The following is a 25052-nucleotide window of genomic DNA, read 5'->3' on the forward strand; positions in this document are numbered from 1 at the left end:
GCTGAAAACGAATCTGAAGTCAGATTTTCAATATTCAAAACAGCTAATCCAATACGGAGGGCAACCGATTATGTTTTGACCAATTTTTACCAAAAATGTATTTTCGTTATTTACGTTTAGTCTGCAAGTCAAGGAGTATTTATCAACCCTTCCTCTACCTCTGATTGTTCCTACACAGCAACTTCCTGTTCTTCTTGGCAGGAAAAGCCGATCTGTCAAAGCTGGATATGCAGCACTCGGCAGCCTGCACTTGATATTCGTCCGTATTTTCGGTGAGTATGTTTGCATGCATTCTGCAGTATGAATCATTTTGAGCACGTGCGACACGGGACGAGTTATCATCTACATCTATATGGATACCCTGCAAAACACATTTAAGTGCCTGGCAAAGGGTTCATCGAATCACCTTCACAACTGATAATTAATTGAAACCCTCAGCTGCCGACAGGTGTTGTTGATATACTTCGATGGGGACAGCTGAAAAGTGTGCCCCTACTGGGACTCGAACCCAGAATCTCCTGCTTACAAGGCAGACGCTCAATCCATCTGAGCCATCGAGGGCACACATGAACAGCACGACTGCAGGAATTTATCCCTCGCACGCTTCCCGTGAGACTCACATCCCCAACCGTCCACAATCCGCATACGTAATGTACTTAATAGGTACTTGTCCATCCACTCATTACTGGCTCACACTAAGGTGACGATTCCCGTAAGAGTTCCGGCAACCTGTGCGCATTCGCACAGACGAAGGTCAATGGCTGGGTAACGTTTATCCATAGATATGAAGATAGTAACTGCTCTCGAAAGAACAGGCGCCACTGACGACCTTGCAACTCTTCTAGAATACATGATAGACCGGCCGATGTGGCCCAGCGGTTCTAGGCGCTTCAGTCGGGAGCCACGCGACCGCTACGGTCGCAGGTTCAAATCCTGCCTCGAGCATGGGTGTGTGTGATGTCCTTAATTTAGTTAGGTTTAAGTCGTTCTAAGTTCTAGGAAACTGATGACCTCAGATGTTAAGTCCCAAAGTGCTCAGAGCCATTTGAACCATCAGTCCCTATGTTTACACACTACTTACAGTAACTTATGCTAAGGACAACACACACACAACCATGCCCGAGGGAGGACTCGAACCTCCAACAGGGGGAGCCGCGCGAACCGTGACAAGGCGTTGGACACATGGCGGGTACCCCGCGCGGCTCATGGCAGCCGTGACACTGCTTCAAACAATGGACTGTAGAAACTTTTGTAAAGCACGGATTTAAAAAAACTTTCTGTTCCAAGAGTCTAGACAAGTACACCTTTAAAAAATGCAACTACAAAGAAATTGAATTTTCGAACGTTTTGAATGAGAACCTGTCCTTATGGAACACCGTTGATCAAATGTCACAGGGATTATATACTCAGGTTTCACATGTGGATTAACACTTTCTAATCAATATCCGGAATGAGCAGGGCTTAAAACTTTGAAGAGTTAAATTTCAAGGGCCGTTCTCTTGTATGCAAATAGTTTCACAGTAGAAATTTCTCTAGTTTTATTTATTAATTAATTTATTTATTTTTTGCTGTAGGTAAAGAAGGATAGCATTGTGAGGAGGGGGAAGGGGGGGGGGGAGGAATCTTGCATCTCCCACCTTGGAATTCTCAGTACAGAATTTTTATTCATTACGAGATTCTTAGCCACTTGCAGAAGTGATTTCGAGTGATTCTGCAAAACTTTTCCTTTAGCCAATCGTAGCAACTATAGGATTCCGTTCCTGCTGCATGACATGTCTCGGAACTTAAACTGACCAACTCATTTGCATAAAGAGCTAGCTTATCATCCGCTTCTTTACTTGCGTAGACCGTTCATGGTCTGCAAAGAATTTTTTTCTTTAATCGTTTTTTTATGTCTTTTATAAACTGCAACACTTTCTAAACTTTCTAAACTTAGCGCCGTTGAAGCATGGTCTTTTACTGAATGATCAAAAAGCAATGCTGACAGCTGGAGTCCAAGGTTTTTGTTAATCAAGCCGTTTGTATTCTTGTGGTGATATCTCCGTACAGTCTTTCATTCCCTAACGCATATTTCTTTATATCTAATTGAGAAGTGAAATACCGGTTTTCATAGATGCAGATTTAAAATATTTTAATATAACGCAATAAATATTTCATTAAAATTTTCATCCCCTTATGCTCGAAGTTCCAAAACCAGAAAAACACGTAGTTTTTAAAAATTGTAACATATTAGCCGAATACGAATTGTCAGATATATTTAGCAATCCTTTCATAATGAACCATTTTCTGAAACATCTCACACCCTTTAGGGGTTGGGTTTTCAAAAACAATTAAACACGTATTCTTCTATTTAGAGCCGAGGAGCCAAATTCAAATCTTCATCCATTTAATTCTAAAAATGCTTTCATAGTGAAATATTTCATAAAACATTACATCCCCTATTTCACTCTATTACTGAGTTAAATTTCCAAAAGCAACGAAACACATTTTTTTTACATCCAACCGAGATGTCAAATACCTATTTTCATAGATGTAGCTATAAAACTGCTTCAGTAGTTCTTTAATAATGATTTATTTTCAAAAAACCTTCACTAATTATTTTATCCCCCAATGGAAGAATTTCGGAAAATGCTAAAAACCTGTTTCTTTTTTGTATCTGACTGAGACACCAAATGTCAATTTTCGTAGTTTTGTAGTTATAGCTTCAATAGGGACATAGGGACATATTTAAAAAAAAAGACTTTCAACCCATGTTTCACCCCCATAGGAGTGAAATTTCGAACAATCTCTTCTTAAATGATGCTTTCAGCGTAAGATTTACACCTTCATCAAATTTCAAGTCCGTATACTTTGCAGGTTGGGCTGGAAGGCTATGGGTCAGTGAAACCTGTGCCCCTATTGCACCTTCTTGGAGGTTGTGGTTCCAAAAACAGTGAAACACGTAGTTTTCTATAACACAATATTCATAGATTTCGCTTTAAAAACTCTTTCGCACTGAAATACTTTCATAAAACATTACATCCTATATTCCACCCTCTTAATCGTTGAATGTATCAAAAACAGGTTTTCATATATTTCATGAAACATTTCATCCTCTGTGATATGGGGTATGGTAGTGACACACCAAAATCACAATAGTAATCCGTTGTAGTTGCTACATATTTTATTACAATCAAAAGCATTATAAAATCACAAGGCCAGATCAGTTGGACAAATAATAAATAAATTTCGTTAAGTGGAACGAGACCCGTAAAACTTGAAATTTGAATATGACTAGGTATATATACTTAGGTAAAGCTTTACTTAAATAGCACAAATGTCCATAAAATTCATAGCAGAACTCTCACTACTTGCAATCAGGGGAGAAACAGATTAAGCGTAAGAATACAGATATTTAACGTTCGGCTTGCCAACTTTCCTAAACAAAACTGTATAAAAATGACTAAAACAATTAAGGGGGTCCTTTAATTTTGACTAAACGGACCTTCAAATTTACTTACTCAGTTGATTAATCAACAATATTCTTAGAATGATTACAACTAGAACATGACTATATGACAATACCCTTAAAATAAGGTTGCTTCAATATTTCGTGTGAATTGGCGATAGACGCGAGCAGACCAAGGATTCAAATCAATACAAGAGATCCACGAGGCAGAGAATGACATAGAAATATACTCAACATGGCAATGCAATTGAACTTTGGATGCTATAGTTCAGCACCGGAAAGATGGAATCACGCAAAAGTGACAACATAACCCAAGATGTAAAGGAGAGGACATGGCCTCAAATATCTCTCTGCCGCCGTGGTGCTCTGCTCCCAGTATGCTAGCGTCGACCGCTGCCAGTTATCTCTAACACAACACACATCAAGAGCAGACAATTTTCTGAGACATAAACTACACAACCCTATCTGGAGAACAGGTGAGCAATACAACTGGACTGAAACCAATGAGCCTCCGTGAGTTACTTGGCCAGTGCCAGCCCTTAAACTTTGATTAATAAGATCGCTAAAAATCATACCGAAGTTAAGATGACGAGACTTATCTCCAGGTTCGCCATATTAGTGGCAGAGACAATGAATTGGCGACGCTCTTATCCGTATGTTCGCGGCAGAGTCTGGGGAAGGCAAGGGCCACGTGGAGCCGGATCTGGGGGTCAATTTCCTTCTCTCCGAGACACCCGGCTTCTTCTGCGACTTAGCCGGCAAACAGGCCGAGGACCCCGGGTGGGGACCGATTCGGCAGCAGTTGGCGGATGGCGAGGTCTTCGGGGGGTGGGGTGGGGGGGGAGTGTCTTGTGTAAAGGGGAAGACAACCGTGGTGAAGGGAAGGTCTGTATTCCACAGGAACGAGTTAGCATGGCACTCAGATATTTCCACGATTCGGCGGTAGGGGATCATTTGGGGTTCTACAAGACCTTGAACAGAGTTCGGGAACACATGTTTTGGCCCAACCTATATGGCGATGGCATGCGATTTGTTGGCAACTGTGTCCAGTGTAAGCGCGGTAAGCCCGATGTTGGGCCGCACAGAGAACTACTACAGTCGGTTAGCGAGCAGTGTCCTCTGGACCGCGACTCAAAGATCGAAACATCGATCGACGGAAACTGGCGCCAGAAACGCACCAGCTCACTCTATTTCATCCCCTTAGGGGTTGAACTTCCAAAAACACGAAAATACGTATTTTCTTATTTGTAACCTTGAAGTCAAATACCAATTTTCGTAGATATAGCCTTAAAAATACTTCAATAGTCCTTCCATAATTTTTTATCTCAAGATAAAATGTTCACCTACTATTTCACCTCATAGAGGTTAAATTCCCAATAATACTGGAACACATATTTCTTTATTTCTGACCTAGAAACCAGATACAAATTTTCGTCTGCCTAGCTTCAAAATTACCTTAATAGCTACATGTTTCAAAAATCCTTTCATTTCCTGTGTATCCCCCTTAGAGGTGGAATTTCGAAATATGCAGTATAAGCGGTATAAGATCAACAACCTTTCCAAATCTCAAGGTTTATTTTCCTTGGCGGTCTGGACTGTGTGAATTTCATAGTAATGGCCTCCACACACACACACACACACACGCACACACACACACACACACACACACACACACACACACACACACACCACTAACAATGCCACCACCACCTCCTGGGGAAATTTCTGCAGACGCCCTTGTTCCACTGCAGTCATATTTTGCCGACGACCTACATTTAGCAGCGTGGGAGGGATAGTGTCGTGCAACAGACAGTATACTCAGTAGACAACGAACTGTTCGTTGTGAAATCAGGGACATAGGAACCGAGACTGACACAGAAGGTGCTGAAGGTGAAGCACACTAGACTCGTGTCTACCACGGCTTCAAATAGTATCGATTTACTATGAACGGAAGTTCCGAAAAGTGAGCAAGTAATTTTACAGTAAATTCAGTACCGATGGTGAGGATATACAACGAAAAACATTTCTATAATATTTCAGAAATAATGAAACATTCCACTCAAGTCGCACGGCAGAAAACGCAATGGATATGCTTGCACTTAAGACGGAAGGCCCCACGTGCTTACGCAGGCTTACGACAGATCGCAAAATTCGGCAGTAGGCGTAAGCCAACCTCTTGTGCTGCCATCTGTTATTGATGCCAGGCATCAAGGTCTCAGTAGTTCGACCATCCACTGGAGAGTAGTTGCTTTATAAGTACTCCGTCTTCAGGCCACGAGTGACCTACTGGGACAGCACCATCCGACCGCCGTGTCATCATCTGTGGAGGATGTGAACAGGAGGGGCGGGGATCAGCACACTGTTCTCCCGGTCGTTATGATGGTTTTCTTTGACCGGAGCCGCTACTATTGGGTCGAGTAGCTCCTCGATTGGCATCATGAGGCGGCCTGGATGATCACCCATCCAAGTGCCTTCAACGCCCGACAACGCACTTAACTTCGGTGATCTCACGTGAACCGATGCAACCTCCGCGGCAAGTCCGTTGCTGCAGATATTTTAGAGTAGTTGTTACGTTTCATAATTATCTAGTTTACGGGGAAAATGTAAAAAAGGCGATTGTCACCGAAGCTACAACTAATCTGAATTTCTGGTTAGTTATCAAGTGGTCTTATGTGCAAGCCTGATTTTTTCATCCTTTGCGGTGGGAATGATTCAAACCCGTCATGTTCTTCTTATGAGGTGTTCTATTTATTTTGCACACAATGATCGTTTGTAGTTGTGTTGAGTTACCACCTTGATAAATTTTTGGATGGCGCACGTATCATAACTGAGATCTGTGCTTGCGCTTAATGGCTGAAGGTCAATTAGCGTAATGAGTAGTAGCGAATGTTATAGTAACATGTTTGTAAATTATTTCAGGTAAATTACCTTAGTAGTGTAATATTATCAGTATACCAGTACAGTATGTGGGCCAATTACGTTAGTCATGGAATACTATCCGTATAAGACTATGTCACCTTGATGTCCCGGAATTTGCTTCAATTTTGGAATCCACGAAAGAACTGGAAATTTTCCTTTACACAGCTTTCCATATAATTTCTATTACAGTGATTCAGTCTTGTCTGTCACTCGACTTTTCTGACTGTGAAATAAATTCTATCGCTCATGTGCTTATTACCTCTTCGTGTTTCCATTTGCCGATATTGCGCATAAACACATACATATCTCAACGTTGCTATGTACATTGATGGAACGACACACTTTTCTGTGGCGACACTGCAGTTTAGAGATAGAAAAACCGATCAGTTAAAACGACATGGGTATTTTAGTTCTGAATAACCGATGTCTTTCGGTATTTGTTTGCTCTCGGTTATAACAAGTATCTTTTTATATTTTCCTGATAACCACGTAAAAACAGATATACCAATTAGCCACAGTTGTCGTAGTAAAATTTTTAGTTTTCAAATAAACCTTTTTTAAAAAAGACGAGTAATTTTTATTCGTAAGATTTCCATAGCTCTTAAATACTGCGTTATTACAGAAAAAATGGGAAAAGTGATGTATGCCACTTTAATAACACTGCTGATAGAAACGAGCAACAAGTGAATTGGTCCAACATTGCCGAGACAATACTGTGCCTGTTATACAAGCAGTGCGCGAGAATGGACGCAGTTTCTCGCTGTTGTCGAACGTCAGTTGTAACACAGAATGGCACCATCTGGAAGCCTGGAAGTATTTTACGATATGCAGTACGAGTGAAGCACAATGGTCGATTTGGTCGACTTGCGACATCATACAAGGGAAAAAGTTAAAATTTTACAAATCATTCATAGTTCGGGATAAAAATAGAAAGTGCCTGATCTGCTGCCTGTGTCTACGTTATCTGCTTTTAGCCGTTAACAGAGAAATTAAAACGAAAAAGAGAGTTCTCCTGCCGCAGTTTTCACTCTTTATCGCTGGATTATACGTAATGCCCGCATAGTGCTGTGATAACCGATTTAAATATAATTTTTGAGCAGAGTTCTAAAAACTAAAATCAGTAGGATAATACTGGCAGTTTTCTGTGGTATAGAAGTACTCGCTATATTTTGAGAGAAACAGCGAACAGCGGACAAAGTTTTATTGGACTATTTAATTTAAAGAAATTAGAATTATATTAATACCGTCAGTTGCTCACGGGCGTTGATAAATATCAACGTGGACAAGTGAAAATGTGTGCCACGACCGGGACTCGAACCCGGGATCTCTTGCTAAAATGACAGACGCTCTATGCATCTAGGCCACCGAGGGCACAGTGTATGGTTCGACTGCAGGGACTATCTCGCGCACGCCTCCTGCGAGACTCACATTCTTACCTTGAATGTCCATACACTACAGTCGTAGAGTCCTACTCCAACACACTCATTCCTCGTGGAAGACATGTCCATATCCATATAAGTATATGGTTCTGGCAACACCAGCCATGACCTTCTTCTGTGAAGATGCACAAGTATTCCCCGAACTGTTACGGGACTTGGTAAGAATGTGTTCCACGAGTAATGAATGTGTTGGTGTGGGACACTACGAATGTAGTGCGTGGACATGGAAGGTGAGAATGTGAGTCTCGCGGGAAGCGTGCGCGAGATAGTACCTGCAGTCACACTATCGTCTGTGCCCTCGGTGGCTCAGATGGGCAGAGCGCCTGCCATGTAAGCAGGAGATCCCGGGTTCGAGTCGCAGACAGGCACACATTGTCGCCTGTCCCCGTTGATATATATCGACACTCGTGAGCAGCTGACGGTATTAATATAATTCTAATTTCGTTCTGGACGGCTGCAGGTCATCATAAATGTATTTGACGTTTTGATTCCATTTATCAAGAAACTGAGAAAGTAAAAATTTTTATCTTTGTTTGATTTCTACGTTAGAAGAGGAAATAATGTAAATAAAATACTGAAAATCGGTTATTACAAGAACTGGTATTGTGACGGGCTTTAACAATTAGGTTAAAGTGAGGCTGGGAAACTGATAAGAGCCGAAAACCAGTTGTTTGAGCGATAACCGACATTCCCACTGCTGTTGTGAGTGGTAAGATTGACGCGCAAGGACATCTAGAACAGTTTCTCAGAAAGGTTACTGCAACTCTGATGTTCTCAAAATGAACGGGCCAGCCATTGGCGTCCGCGAGGGGGAAGGGGAGGGGGAGGGGAGGAGGTGGGGAGGGGAGGATAGGCAAAAGGGCACTTTCACCCGTCGCCCCTAACCATCCTTGGAATCTGGAGTAAAGAGTTTTTATTCGTTACAGTATACTCATACTCTTCCAGATAAGAATTCTCCACAATACTGCTAAACCTTAGCTTTGGCCAGTTGTAGCGCTTATAGAGTTAGGGTCTTGTAGCTTGATGCACCTCGTAACTGACCAGCTGATTTGTACACAGAGTGCCAGTTTCAGAATCATGCACTCCAGCCCCGACGCGCCTTCCCCCCTCCCCACCACTGGAAATATTTCTGCAGACTCCAGTCTGCCACTGTGCATATATTTTGATAACATCCTGGTTTTAATAGCATCGAAGGAACAGCATTGTGGAGTAAAGGGTAGACCTAGCACAGACCACACCATTCACAATGAAACGCATCACTTAGTAGATGGTGAAGTACTTTGAAGCTAGCCAGATAGAAACAGAACCTCCTGGCACTGTATCTAACCCAAATTCTAATCTTACACTAATCTCTTGTATGTACCTACCACGCCCTCAAAGAGCCAACGATTTACTATTATCAAAAGTTCCGAAAAATGAAGAAGAAATTGACCCACACTTTTTTCCGTTGTTCATTATTTCGATTACCCCATAAAGGGAATGGACTTGTAGCCACAGGTTACACAAGCGATAAATGGTTTAAAATACATAAAAAGAGATGACAATAGGAAACGATTTTTAAAAACACAATGATGCGGCTTTTACGATTTTTACAGGAAAAAAAATGGATGACAAAATAAAGGTTTTTCAAAAATATGCTGGTGGACAATATTGGGGATTTTTTATCTTTATATATGACTAGCGGAAAAGCTTGGTGTTGACCAGGCATTTATTTACAGCTGTGCGTCCACGTCCGTACTATGCAGCGTCTGGCCTTGTCCTGAGTTTTTATGACGTATCTCCTGAAACATGTGTCGTACAATGATATAATTTTGTAGGTGCATTCAGCGTCATATGCGGATACTGTCTGCAAAATTTATTGCGAATATAGTAGCAAAGAAGTAACAAATTTAAATGTCATGAATGCTGTGATCCCCACACACTTGGGTGCAACCAATGTACACAGGATGCTTGGCTCGATCATTATGGCTACCATCACCGCTGGTCGAAATTGGACCAGCTGTGTCGACGTAGTGAAAATATAAATGTGCATAACATGGTAAACGTCCATTCTTTCCAGCCATCAGACCTGATCTACGATCAAAAATATCATGTAAAAGTGGTAGGGGCAACGGCCTTGCCGCAGTGGATACACCGGTTCCCGTCAGATCACTGAAGTTTAGCACTTTCGGGCGTGGTCGGCACTTGGATGGGTGACCATCCGGGCCGCTATGCGCTGTTTCCATTTTTCGGGTTGCACTCAGCCTTGCGATGCCAATTGAGGAACTACTCGACCAAATAGTAGCGGCTCCAGTCAAAGGAAACTACCACAACGAGTGGGAGAGCCAGCTCCTCCTCCACCCTCAGTGAGAATGACGTGGCGGTCGGATGGTCCTGATTGGCCACTTGTGGCCTGAACACGGAGTGCTTTCTTAAAGGAGTGCTCCCTACATAAAACTAACAGTCTTGACTCAGGGACTGTCCACGGTAAATGCTGCATTGGACCTACGAATACTATTAAAATAACGGTTTGAGTTCTCTTTAGTTGTCCAATCATCTGAAGTGAGTCCTTATTGAAGTAAGCTGAAAAATAGATTTTATGTTAATGGCGGATAAATTTTATGTTAATGGCGGCAAATTAACTTTACCCTAATGACACACAAGGTCAATGCCGTTCTATCACGTAAAGTATTCTCAGATCGAAATGTTTTGCATTACCAAATCTCCAATGTAGATCCATCATACCGCAATTATAATTCTCAAAATAATTTGGAGCTACGTTCAATGCATATTTAAATGCATCTTTCAAAACAATACCAGAATTCTCATTAGATCATCATTATCAGTGCCTAGAGTATTCCTATTATTTCGTCTACCAAAAACCGCGTCTCACTATGGCTTTTTCAGTACGCTGTTTTGTTTTCCACTGCTGACAATAGAAACGATCTGGCAGATGTGACATTGTAGATGTCCAGTATGCGTGTCTTAATGCAAATAAACCGTCTGGAACATTTACCCTTGAACCTCCCTAGAATGGGATTTCATGGAACGTTATTACTTTCCTGTGTCCATTTCTATCACACCAGCTGATCGCCACGACTGGGGAGAGTGAGGAGGGGGTGGGGTGAAAGTTGGCAGCACTTTGAGTGGCAGAAACCTCACGTTTCCGTCATTTGTTTTCATAATGACGTAGTGCCAATTCGTCACATTGGACGCTTTTCTCTCGGAAACGTTTACATTCATCGTCTGGATATCAATGTCGCCTTCTGAGGTATGCAGTCGCACCACTCTGTACGAAATAGGTTCTAAGCTGATGCAGTTGACAAGTAACGTCGAAATACATGGTCACCTAGAAATATATCGACACCTCGAAATAAATCCACACCCAGAAATAAATCGCCAACCCGAAATAAATCGCAACCTCGAAATAAATCGACACCATGAAAAAAATCGAAGCTTCGAAATAAATCGACACCTCCAAAAGACAGCTACATCGAAATGATTAGATATCCCGAAATATATCGACATCTAGACGCATTTCAGCTTACCATATAGATCGATATCTCGAATCTCACGGACCTCTCGAGATAAATCGAGGTATAGAAATATATCGATATCTTGAAATATATTGGTACCTAGTAATATAAAGATATCTCTAAAAATACAATATCTAGAAATTTATGGATTACTTGAGATATAGAGGTTTCTTGAAATATATCGATATCTCGAAAGGAATCGATATCTGAAGTTCACCGATACATGGAAATATATCGATAGCTCGAAATAAACAGACAACCCGATTTGTTTCGGTATATCAAACTAAATCGATATCTCGACATAAACGGATACTTCGAAATCAATTGATACCTCGAAATAAATGGATGCCTCAATATAGATAGATATCTCGAAATAAATCGACATCTGGATATAATGAGTGCTTCGACATAAGTCGATATATCGAAATGAATCGATAATGGGAAAGAATGGACGTCTTGAAAAAAATCTGTACCCCTAAGAAAACGATTCTCGAAATAAATAGGTATATCGAAATATATCGCTATCTCGATAAATACCGATATATAGTGGTCGGATATATGTTTCAAGTTGACTTGACATATCAGTATAGTTCGATATACATCAAAATACTTTGGATTTTCAATATACCGATAGATTTCTAGACCTCGGGGAAAAAATCGCCGATCCGACCTCAGTGCAAAAACGCAGACCTAGGGAAAAAACGCCGACCTCGGGGAAAAACGCAGACCTCGAGGGAAAAACGTCGACCTCGGGGTAAAACGCCGACCTCGTGGGAAAACGCCGACCTTCGGAAAACTGCCGACCTCAGGAAAAATCCAGTTCCATTAATTTACACAGACACTAATGTATGTCACCATTAGGTTCTCAAAATACAACCAAATTCCTGGTATTTATCACCTCACACAAAAAGTGGTCGTGACAGAAAAGTCTCGTTCTTTAGAAAGTTTAGAATGAGATGTTCTAAATATTGCAGTTTATCCATTTACAATAATCTACAAGCACTGCACAATGAGAAGAGACTGTCAACCACAGCACTTTGAAATAGTGGACAGCCAGGAAGACAGAGGTTGCATTGCTGTTTCTAATCCTCTGGTGCTTGAGATTTAGAATCCAGGATTGCCTCGAATGAGAACAGCAATAATGGATGTCCTGCACCAGTGTAGAACTTACTCTGGAACTCCACAGAAAATCACAAGGCACAATTATATCACATCATTCTCAGCAAACTACAGAAGCCTCTAATGGACGTAACAACGTTGTCACCTCCTTCACCAGTGAAAGATCTTAGTAGCTATTGAGTCAAGAGTTGGTGGCCAATTAATAATTTGTTGTTCAAAGCTAACTTCAGTGTATATGGGAATACTCAGTGGACATCTTTAACCATCATATTTTACTGTCTAAGATATGTCAACTTCCCAGACTATAAGTATAAGCAGAGCTTGGTCTTTCCCAATCCGAGATTGTTTAGAATGGGTATCAAGGGAATCAGATCCACTGGGCATTTAGAGCAACCTGCTTTAAACAATATGAGCAGGCAGTAGACACAGACACAGAATTTGGAATTTCTCTGTGAAGCGGTTACCTTCATCGTCTGAAAACTTATGTTGTGTGCTGCGCTATGTGGAGGTACTAATAGCAACACAGTAAAACACAGAAGAAGCTTATAAGTTGATGTAATCAGCCAGTAAGAAGCAGTAAACTTTAAGTTTTAGTAATCGATTATTGACTTATTATCCGGCTTTGGTGCCTTGACATTACCGACGACCTTAAGATTTTGCATGAAGAGAGGCCCAAAAGCCACGTTACACGAGAGAATGTGAAAAGTGTTCATATGTAGTAAAAACCTAAGAAATAAGCCCGTTTTCGTCATTTGCTATCAAATCGACGTATTGCCAGAGCGTTACATTGGCAGCTTTTCTCTCTGAAACGGTTACATTTATCGTCTGCAAACTTATGTCGCGTGCTAAGGAATGCAGAGACACTAAAAACAACACAGTAGAACATAGAGGAAGCTTCTAGGTTGATGTAATTAGCCCGTAGGAAACAGTACAATTCAGGTTTTAGTTATCGATTAGTTGGGAGCTCCAATGTTAGGCGCGTAATGGGGCCCCTTAGGGATACGGCGGCTAAGGAGGGGAAGAAATCCAGTGTGCACTTCGTGTGCATTCCGGGAGGAGTCATTCCTGATGTGGAAAGGGTCCTTCCGGATGCCATGAAGAGCACAGGGTGCAGCCAGCTGCAGGTGGTGGCACATGTCGGCACTAATGACGTGTGTCGCTTTGGATCTGAGGAAATTCTCTCTGGATTCCAGCGGCTATCTGATTTGGTGAAGGCTGCCGGTCTTTCTTACGAGATGAAGGCAGAGCTGACCATCTGCAGCATCGTTGAGAAAACCGACTGCGGACCTTTGGTGCAGAGCCGGATGGAGGGTCTGAATCAGAGGCTCAGACGGTTTTGCAACCTTATTGGCTGCAGATTCATTGACTTGCGCCATAGGCTGGTGGGGTTTCGGGTTCCGCTGAATAGGTCAGGAGTTCACTACACTCAGCTGGCGGCTACACGGGTAGCGGAGGCTGTGTGGCGTGGACTGGGCGGTTTTTTAGGCTAGAAGGCCTCGGGAAAGTGCGGGATGGGCTGCAATGTCAAAGGGTGCTTGGCAATTACAGGACGTGCTTGGATCAAGGAACAGTCGGAATTATAGTTGTAAATTGTTGTAGTTGCGCTGGAAAAGTCCCTGAGCTTCAAGCGCTAATAGAAAGCACAGAAGCTGATATCGTTATAGGTACAGAAAGCTGGCTAAAGCCTGAAATAAGTTCTGCAGAAATTTTTACGAAGTCTCAGACGGTGTTCAGGAAAGATAGATTAGGCAGAATTGGTGGTGGAGTGTTTGTGTCTGTCAGTAGTGGTTTATCTTGTAGCGAGGTCGAAGTAGATACTCGGTGTGAATTGGTGTGGGTGGAGGTTATACTTAAAAGCCGAATTAAGTTAATAATTAGCTCCTTCTACCGACCCCCAGACTCCGATGATACAGTTGCAGAACAGTTCAGAGAAAGTTTGAGTCTCGTAACAAATAAATACCCAACTCATACGGTTATAGTTGGTGGGGATTTCAACCTACCCTCGGTATGTTGGCAAAAATACTTGTTCAAAACCGGTGGTAGGCAGAAAACGTCTTCCGAGATTGTCCTAAATGCATTCTCCGAAAATTATTTCGAGCAGTTAGTCCACGAACCCACGCGAATTGTAAATGGTTGCGAAAACACACTTGACCTCTTGACCACAAACAATCCAGAGCTGATAGAGAGCATCATGACTGATACAGGGATTAGTGATCACAAGGTCATTGTAGCTAGGCTCAATACCATTTCTTCCAAATCCATCAGAAACAAACGCAAAATAATTTTATTTAAAAAAGCGGATAAAGTGCCACTAGAAGCCTTCCTAAAAGACAATTTCCATTCCTTCCGAACTGACTATGCGAATGTAGACGAGATATGGCTCAAATTCAAAGACATAGTAGCAACAGCAATTGAGATATTCATACCTCATAAATTGGTAAGAGATGGAACGGATCCCCCGTGGTACACAAAAAAAGTCCGAACGCTGTGTTGCAGAGGCAACGGAAAAAACATGCGAAGTTCAGAAGAACTCGAAATCCCAATGATGGGCTAAAATTTACAGACGCGCGAAATTTGGCACGTACTTCGATGCGAGATGCCTTTAATAGGTTCCACAACGAAACATCGTCTCGAAATTTGGTAGAAAATCCGAAGAAATTCTGGTCGTATGTAAAGTAGACAAGCGGCAAGACGCAGTCAATACCTTCGCTGCGCAGTGCCGATGGTACTGTTATCGACGACTGTGCTGCTAAAGCGGAGTTATTGAACGCAGTTTTCCGAAATTCCTTCACCAGGGAAGACGAATGGAATATTCCAGAATTTGAAACACGAACATCTGCTAGCATGAGTTTCTTAGAAGTAGATACCTTAGGGGTTGCGAAGCAACTCAAATCGCTTGATACGGGCAAGTCTTCAGGTCCAGATTGTATACCGATTAGGTTCCTTTCAGATTACGCTGATACTATAGCTCCCTACTTAGCACTCATATACAACCGCTCGCTCACCGATAGATCTATACCTACAGATTGGAAAATTGCGCAGGTCGCACCAGTGTTCAAGAAGGGTAGTAGGAGTAATCCATTTAACTACAGACCTATATCATTGACGTCGGTTTGCAGTAGGGTTTTGGAGCATATACTGTATTCAAACATTATGAATCACCTCGAAGGGAACGATCTATTGACACGTAATCAGCATGGCTTCAGAAAACATCGCTCTTGTGCAACGCAGCTAGCTCTTTATTCGCACGAAGTAATGGCCGCTATCGACAGGGGATCTCAAGTTGATTCCGTATTTCTAGATTTCCGGGAAGCTTTTGACACCGTTCCCCACAAGCGACTTCTAATCAAGCTGCGGAGCTATGGGGTATCGTGTCAGTTGTGCGACTGGATTCGTGATTTCCTGTCAGGAAGGTCGCAGTTCGTAGTAATAGATGGCAAATCATCGAGTAAAACTAAAGTGATATCAGGTGTTCCCCAGGGAAGCGCCCTGGACCTCTACTGTTCCTGATCTATATAAATGACCTGGGTGACAATCTGAGCAGTTCTCTTAGACTGTTCGCAGATGATGCTGTAATTTAACGTCTAGTAAGGTCATCCGAAGACCAGTATCAGCTGCAAAGCGATTTAGAAAAGATTGCTGTATGGTTTGTCAGGTGGCAGCTGACGCTAAATAACGGAAAGTGTGAGATGATCCACATGAGTTCCAAAAGAAATCCGTTGGAATTCGATTACTCGATAAATAGTACAATTCTCAAGGCTGTCAATTCAACTAAGTACCTGGATGTTAAAATTACGAACAACTTCAGTTGGAAGGACCACATAGATAATATTGTCGGGAGGGCCAGCCAAAGGTTGCGTTTCATTGGCAGGACACTTGAAAGATGCAAGAAGTCCACTAAAGAGACAGTTTACACTACACTCGTTCGTCCTCTGTTAGAATATTGCTGCGCGGTGTGGGATCCTTACCAGGTGGGATTGACGGAGGACATCGAAAGGGTGCAAAAACGGGCAGCTCGTTTTGTATTATCGCGTTATAGGGGAGAGAGTGTGGCAGATATGGTAAGCGAGTTGGGATGGAAGTCATTACAGCATAGACGTTTTTCGTCATGGCGAGACCTTTTTACGAAATTTCAGTCACCAACTTTCTCTTCCGAATGCGAAAATATTTTGTTGAGCCCAACCTACATAGGTAGGAATGATCATCAAAATAAAATAAGAGAAATCAGAGCTCGAACAGAAAGGTTTAGCTGTTCGTTTTTCCCGCTCGCTGTTCGGGAGTGGAACAGTAGGAGATAGTGTGATTGTGGTTCGATGAACCCTCTGAAAAGCACTTAAATGTAAATTGCAGAGTAGTCATGTAGATGTAGATGTAGATGATTTATTAGTCGGCTTTGGTGCCAGTGAAATAACCGACTACCTTAAGATTTGGCATTAAACAAGGTCTGGCAGCCACGTTACACGAGAGAATGTGAAAAGTGTTCATATGTACTAAAAACCAAGGAAATCCGCCCGTTTTCACATCTGCTTTCGAATCCACGTAATGCCAGATCGTCACATTGGCCGCTTCTTCTCTGAAACGGTTACATTTATTGTTTGCATAGCTATGTAGCGTGCTGCGGTTTGCGGAGACACTAAAAGCACCATAGTAAAACACAGAAGAAGCTTTTAATTTGGTGTAATAGCCAGTAAGAAGCAGTACAATTCAAGTTTTAGTTATCGATTATTGAATTTTTAGCCGGCTTTGGTGCCTTGGACATGAGCTAGGACCTTAAGATTTGGCATGAAGGGAGGTCTGGCAGCCACGTTGCACGGGAGAAAGTGAGATGTTTTTATGTGCAGTAAAAACCTAAGAAATCCGCCCGTTTTCGTCATCTGCTTTCGAATCGACGTAATGCCAGATCGTCACATTGGCCGTTTTCCCTCTGAAACGGTTACATTTATCGTGTGCAAACTTATGTCGCGTGCTGCGGTATGCGGAGACACTAAAAGCACCATAGTAGAACACAGAAGAAGCTTCTAAGTTGATGTAATAGCCAGTAAGCAACTGTACAATTGAAGTATTAGTTATCGATTAGTGAATTTTTAGTAGGCTTTAGTGCATTCGACATGAGCTAGGACCTTACGATTTAGTATGAAGGGAGGTCTATGAGCCATATCGCACGGGAGAATGTGAAAAGTGTTCACATCTAGTAAAAACCTGAGAAATCCGCCCGTTATCGTCATTTGCTATCGAATCGAATTAATGCCAGATCGTCACATTTTCCGCTCTTCTTTCTGAAACGGTTACATTTATCGTGTGCCATGCTATGTCGCTTGCTGCGGTAGTCGGAGACACTAAAAGCACCATAGTAGAACAGAGAAGAAGCTTCTAAGTTGATCTAATAGCCAGTAAGCAGCTGTACAATTCAAGTATTAGTTACCGAGTATTGACTTTTTAGATGGCTTTAATGCATTGGACATGAGCTAGGACCTTACGTTTTAGTAAGAACGGAGATCTAGCAGCCACGTTGCACGGGAGAACGTGAAAAGTGTTCACATCTAGTAAAAACCTGAGAAATCCGCTCGTTTTCGTCATTTGCTATCCAATCGACTTAATTACAGTTAGTCACATTGGCCGCTCTTCTCTCTGAAACGGTTACATTTATCGTGTGCAAAGCTATGTCGCGTGCTGCGGTATGCGGAGACACTAAATACACCATAGTAGAACACAGAAGAAGCTTCTAAAATCATGTAATACCCAGTAAGAAGCAGTACAATTCAAGTATTAGCTTTCGATTATTGACTTTTTAGCCGGCTTTGGTGCCTTGGACATGAGCTTGGACCTTAAGATTTTGCATGAAAGGAGGACTAGCAGAAGCGTTGCACGGGATAATGTGAAAAGTCTTCTTATGTAGTAAAAACCTGAGATATCAGTCCGTTTTCGTCATTTTTTATCAAATCGACTTTAAGCCAGATCGTTACATTGGCCGCTCTTCTCTCTGAAACGGTTACGTTTATCGTCTCCAAAGCAGTGTCACGTGCTGCGGTATGCGGAGACACTAAAAGCACTATACTAGAACACATAGGAAACTTCCAAGTTGATGTAGTAGCCAGTAACACGTAGTACAATTCAAGTTTTTGTTATCGATTATTCACTTTTTAGACGGCTTTGGTGCCTTGGACACGAGCTAGGACCTTAAGATTTTGCATGAAAGGAGGACTAGCAGCCGCGTTGCACGGGAGAATGTGAAAAGTGTTCTTATGTAGTTAAAACCTAAGATATCCGTCCGTTTTCGTCATTTGTTATCAAATCGACTTAAAGCCAGATTGTTACATTGGCCGCTCTTCTCTCTGAAACGGTTACATTTATCGTCTGCAAACTTATGTTGCGTGCTAAGGAATGCGGAGACACTAAAAACAACACAGTAGAACACAGAAGACGCTTCTAGGTTGATGTAATTAGCCCTTAGGAAACAGTACAATTCAGGTTTTAGTTATCGATTATTGATTTATTAGCCGGCTTTGGTGCCAGTGAAATGGCCGACTACCGTAAAATTTGGCATTAATCAAGGTCTGATGAGCCACGTTACACGAGAGAATGTGAAAAGTGTTCATATGTACTAAAAACCTAAGAAATCCGCCCGTTTTCGTCATTTTTTATCGTATCGACTTAAAGCCAGATCGTCACATTGGCCGGTCTTCTCTCTAAAAGGGTTACATTCATCGTGTGCAAAGCTATGTCGCGTGCTGCGGAATGCGGAGACACTAAAGCAACGATAGTAGAACACAGAAGAAGTTTCTGAGTTGACGTAATAACCAGTAAGAAGCAGTCAAATTCAAGTTTTAGTTATTGATTAATGACTTTTTAGCCGGCATTGGTGCCTTGTACATGCGCTAGAATCTTATGATTTTGCATGAAGGAAGGTCTATCAGCCACATCGCACAGGAGAATGTCGAAAGTGTTCACATCTAGCAAAAACCTGAGAAATTCGCCCGTTTTCGTCATTTGCAATCGAATCGACTTAATGCCAGATCGAATATTGGCAGCTCTTCTCTCTCAAACGGTTACATTTATCGTGTGCAAAGCTATGTCTCGTGCTGCGTTATATGGAGACACTAAAAGCACCAAAATAGAGCACAGAAGAACTTTCTAAGTTTATGTAATAGCCAGTAAGAAGCAGTACAATTCAAGTTTCAGTTGTCGATTACTGTCATTTTAGCCTTCTTTGGTACCTTGGACACGAGCAAGGACCTTACGATTTTGCATAAATGGAGGACTAGCAGCTGCGTTGCACGCGAGAATGTGAAAAGTGTTCATACGTAGTAAAAACCTGAGATATCCGTCCGTTTTCGTCATTTGTTATCATATCGACTTAAAGCCAGATTGTTACATTGGCCGCTCTTCTCTCTGAAACGGTTTCATTTATCGCTTGCAAAGCCATGTCGCGTGCTGCGTGCCGCGTTGCTATTGAGATTGTGAAAAGTGTTCATATGTACTAAAAACATGAGAAATCCGTCCGTTTTCGTCATTTGTTATCGAATCGACTTAAAGCCAGATCGTCACATTGGCCGCTCTTCTCTCTGAAACGGTTTTATTTATAGTCTGCAAAGCTATGTCGCGTGCTGAGGTATGCGGAGACACTAAAAGCATCATAGCAGAACACAGAAGAAGCTTCAAAGTTGATGTAATAGCAAGTTAGAAATAGTACAATTCAAGTTATAGTTATCGATTATTGACCTTTTACCCTTCTTTGGTGATTTGGACATTAGCTAGGACCTTAAGATTTTGCATATAGGGATGTCTAGCAGCCACTTTATACGGGAATATGTAAAAAGTGTTCATATATATAGTAAAAACCTGAGAAATCCGTCCGTTTTCGTCATTTGTTAACCATTCGACTTAAAGCCAGTTCGTCACATTGGCCGCTCTTCTCTCTGAAACGGTTTCATTTGTCGTCTGCAAAGCTATGTCGTGTGCTGCGGTATGGGCTCGACACGTAAAGCACCATAGTAGAACACAGAAGAAGCTTCTAAGTTGACGTAATAGCTAGTAAGAAACAGTACAATTCAAGTTTTAGTTATTGATTATTTACCTTTTACCTTTCTTTGGTGCTTGCTTGATGGGAAGTCTGGCAGCCACGTTGCACGGGAGAATGTGAAAAGTGTTTATATGTAGTAAAAACCTGAGAAATCGGGCCGTTTTCGTTTTTTCTTATCGAATCGATTTAAAGCCAGATCGTCACACTGCCCGCTCTTCTCTCTGAAACGGTTACATTTATCGTCTGCATAGCTATGTCGCGTGCTGCGGCTTGCGGAGACACTAAAAGCACCATAGTAGAACATAGAAGAAGTTTCTAAGTTGAAGTAATAGCCAGTAAGAAGTAGTACAATTCACGTGTTAGTAATCGATTATTGACTTTTTAGACGGGTTTGGCGCCTTGGACTTGTGCTAGGACCTTAAGTTTTTGCATGATGAAGGACTAGCAGCCGCTTTGCACGGGTAATTTGAAAAGTGTTCATATGTGCTAAAAACCTGAGACATCTGCCATTTTCGTCATTTGTTATCAAATCGATTTAAAGCCAGATCGTTACATTGGCCACTCCTCTATCTGAAACGGTTTCATTTATCGTCTGCAAAGCTGTGTCGTGTGCTGCGGTATGGGCTAGACACTAAAAGCACCATAGCAGATCACAGAAGAAGCTTCTAAGTTGATGTAATAGCCAGTAAGAAACACTACAATTCAAGTTTTAGTTATCGAATATTGACCTTTCACCCTTCTTTGGTGCCTTGGACATGAGCTAGGACCTTAAGATTTTGCTTGAAGGGAAGTCTAGCAGACGCGTTGCACGGGAGAATGTGAAAAGTGTTCATATGTAGTAACAACCTGAGATATCCGTCCGTTTTTGTCATTTGTTATCGAATCGACTTAAACCCAGAACGTCACGTTGGCCGCTCTTCTCTCTGAAACGGTTACATTTATCGTCTACAAAGCTATGACGCGTGATGCGATATGCGGAGGCACTAAAAGCACCATAGTGGAACACAGAAGAAGCTTCCAAATTGACGTAATAGCCAGTAAGAAATAGTACAATTCAAGTTTTAGTTATAGATTATTGACCTTTTACCCTTCTTTGGTGCCTTGTACATGAGCAAGGACCTAAAGATTTTGCATGAAACGAAGTGTAGCAGTCGCTTTGCACGAGAGAATGAAAACGTGTTCATATATAGTAAAAACCTGAGATATTCGTCCGTTTTCCTCATCTCTTATCAAATCGTCTTCAAGCCAGAACGTTACATTGGCCGCGATTCTCTTTGAAACGATTACATTTATCGTCTGCACAGCTATGTCGGGTGCTGTGGTATGCTTAGACAATAAATGCACCATAGTAGAACACAGAAGAAGCTTCTAAGTTGATGTAATAGCCAAAAGAAATAGTACAATAACGTTTTAGATATCGATTATTCACTTTTTAGCTGGGTTTGGGGCCTTGGACATGAGCTAGGACCTTCAGATTTTGCATCTAAGGAGGACTAGCAGCTGCGTAGCACGGGAGAATGTGAAAAGTGTTCATATATAGTAAAAACCTGAGATATCCGTCCGTTTTCGTCAATTGTTATCGAATCGACTTAAAGCCAGATCGTCACACTGGCCGCTCTTCTCTCTGAAACTGTTACATTTATCATCTGCAAAGCTATGTCGCGTGCTGCGGTATGCGGATACTCTAACAGCACCATAGTAGAACACAGATGAAACTTCTAAGTTGATGTAATAGCCAGTAAGAAGTAGTACAATAACGTTTTACATATCGATTATTGACTTTTTAGCTGGCTTTGGGGTCTTGGACATGAGCTAGGACCTTAAGACCTTTCATCAAAGGAGGACTAGCAGCTGCGTTGCACGGGAGAATGTGAAAAAAGTTCATATGTAGTAAAAACCTGAGAAATCCATTCGTTTTCGTCATTTCTTATCAAATCGACTTAAAGCCAGATCGTCACATTGGTCGCTCTTCTCTCTGAAACGGTAACATTTATCGTCTACAAAGCTATGTCGCGTGCTGCGGTATGCCGAGACACTAACAGCACCATAGTAGAACACAGAAGAAGCTCCTAAGTTGTAGTAATTGCCAGTAAGAAGTAGTGCAATAACGTTTGAGATATCGATTATTGACTTTTTAGCTGGCTTTGGGGCATTGGACATGAGCTAGGACCTTAAGACTTTGCATCAAAGAAGGACTAGCAGCTGCGTTGCACGGGAGAATGTGAAAAGTGTTCATATGTAGTAAAAACATGAGAAATCCGTCCGTTTTCGTCTTTTCGTATAAAATCGACTTAAAACCAGATCGTCACATTGGTCGCTCTTTTCTCTGAAACGGTTACATTTATCGTCTGCAAAGCTATGTCGCGTGCTGCGGTATGCGGAGACACTAACAGCACCATAGTAGAAAACAGATGAAACTACTAAGTTGATGTAATAGCCAGTAAGAAGTAGTACAATAACGTTTTAGATATCGATTATTGACTTTTTAGCTGGCTTTGGGGCCTTGGACATGGGCTAGGACCTTAAGATTTTGCATCAGAGGAGGACTACATGCTTCGTTGCACGGGAGAATGTGCAAAGTGTTCATATGCAGTAAAGACCTGAGAAATCCGTCCGTTTTCGTAATTTCTTATCAAATCGCCTTAAAGCCAGATCGTCACATTGGTCGCTCTTCTCTCTGAAACGGTTACATTTATCGTCTGCAAAGCTATGTCGCGTGCTGCGGTATGCGGAGACACTAACAGCACCATAGTAGAAGACTGATGAAACTTCTAAGTTGATGTAATAGCCAGTAAGAAGTAGTACAATAACGTTTTAGATATCGATTATTGACTTTTTAGCTGGCTTTGGGGCCTTGGACATGGGCTAGGACCTTAAGATTTTGCATCAGAGGAGGACTACATGCTTCGTTGCACGGGAGAATGTGCAAAGTGTTCATATGCAGTAAAGACCTGAGAAATCCGTCCGTTTTCGTAATTTCTTATCAAATCGCCTTAAAGCCAGATCGTCACATTGGTCGCTCTTCTCTCTGAAACGGTTACATTTATCGTCTGCAAAGCTATGTCGCGTGCTGCGATATGCGGAGACACTAACAGCACCATAGTAGAAGACTGATGAAACTTCTAAGTTGATGTAATAGCCAGTAAATAGTAGTACAATAAAGTTTTAGATATCGATTATTGACTTTTTAGCTGGCTTTGGGGTCTTGGACATGAGCTAGGACCTTAAGACATTGCATCAAAGGAAGACTAGCAGCTGCGTTGCACGGGAGAATGTAAAAAGTGTTCATGTGTAGTAAAAACCTGAGAAATCCGTCCGTTTTCGTCATTTCTTATCAAATCGACTTAAAGCCAGATCGTCACATTGGTCGCTCTTCTCTCTGAAACGGTTACATTTGTTACATTTATCGTCTGCAAAGCTATGTTGCGTGCTGCGGTTTGCGGAGAGACTAACAGCACCATAGTAGAACACTGATGAAACTTCTAAGTTGATGTAATAGCCAGTAAGAAGTAGTACAATAACGTTTTAGATTTCGATTATTGACTTTTTAGCTGGCTTTGGGGCCTTGGACTTGAGCTAGTACCTTAAGATTTTGCATCAATGGAGAACTAGCAGCTGCGTTGCACAGGAGAATGTGAAAAGTGTTCATATGTAGTAAAAACATGAGAAATCCGTCCGTTTTCGTCATTTCTTATCAAATCGACTTAAAGCCAGATCGTCACATTGGTCGCTCTTCTCTCTGAAACGGTTACATTTATCGTCTGCAAAGCTATGTCGCGTGCTGCGGTATGCGGAGACAGTAACAGCACCATAGTAGAACACTAATGAAACTTCTAAGTTGATGTAATAGCCAGTAAGAAGTAGTACAATAACGTTTTAGATATCGATTATTGACTTTTTAGCTGGCTTTGGGGTCTTGGACATGAGCTAGGAACTTAAGACATTGCATCAAAGGAGGTTTAGCAGCTGCGTTGCACGGGAGAATGTGAAAAGTGTTCATGTGTAGTAAAAACCTGAGAAATCCGTCCGTTTTCGTCATTTCTTATCAAATCGACTTAAAGCCAGAACGTCACATTGGCCGCTCTTCTCTCTGAAACGGTAACATTTATCGCCTACAAAGCTATGTCGCGTTCTGCGGTAGCCGAGACACTAACAGCACCATAGTAGAACACAGAAGAAGCTTCTAAGTTGTAGTAATTGCCAGTAAGAAGTAGTGCAATAACGTTTTAGGTATCGATTATTGACTTTTTAGCCGGTTTTGGTGCATTGGACATGGGCTAGGACCTTAAGATTTTGCATGAAAGGAGGACTAGCAGCCGCGCTACACGGACGAATGTGAAAAGTGTTCATATGTAGTAAAAACCTGAAAATCCGTCCGTTTTCGTCATTTGTTATCGAATCGACTTAAAGCCAGATCGTCACATTATCCGCTCTTCTCTCTGAAACGATTACATTTATCGTCTGCAAAGCTATGTCGCGTGCTACGTTATCCGGAGACACTAAAAGCATCATAGTAAAACACAGATGAACCTTCTAAGTTGATGTAATAGCCAGTAAAAAGTAGTACTATTCAAGTTTTTGTTATCGATTAT

The 25052-nt window shown here is 41.8% G+C and overlaps 1 non-coding gene across 1 annotated transcript; it reads right to left on the minus strand.

The window, feature by feature from the left end:
* Positions 1 to 487: 487 nt before the first annotated feature.
* Trnat-ugu (transfer RNA threonine (anticodon UGU)) lies at positions 488 to 562 on the minus strand. The gene has a single exon. It is a non-coding gene; the product is annotated as a tRNA-Thr (tRNA).
* Between the last annotated feature and the right edge of the window lie 24490 nt (positions 563 to 25052).

This window comes from Schistocerca gregaria, unplaced genomic scaffold (genome assembly GCF_023897955.1).
Source record: "Schistocerca gregaria isolate iqSchGreg1 unplaced genomic scaffold, iqSchGreg1.2 ptg000437l, whole genome shotgun sequence".
Lineage (NCBI taxonomy): Eukaryota > Metazoa > Arthropoda > Insecta > Orthoptera > Acrididae > Schistocerca > Schistocerca gregaria.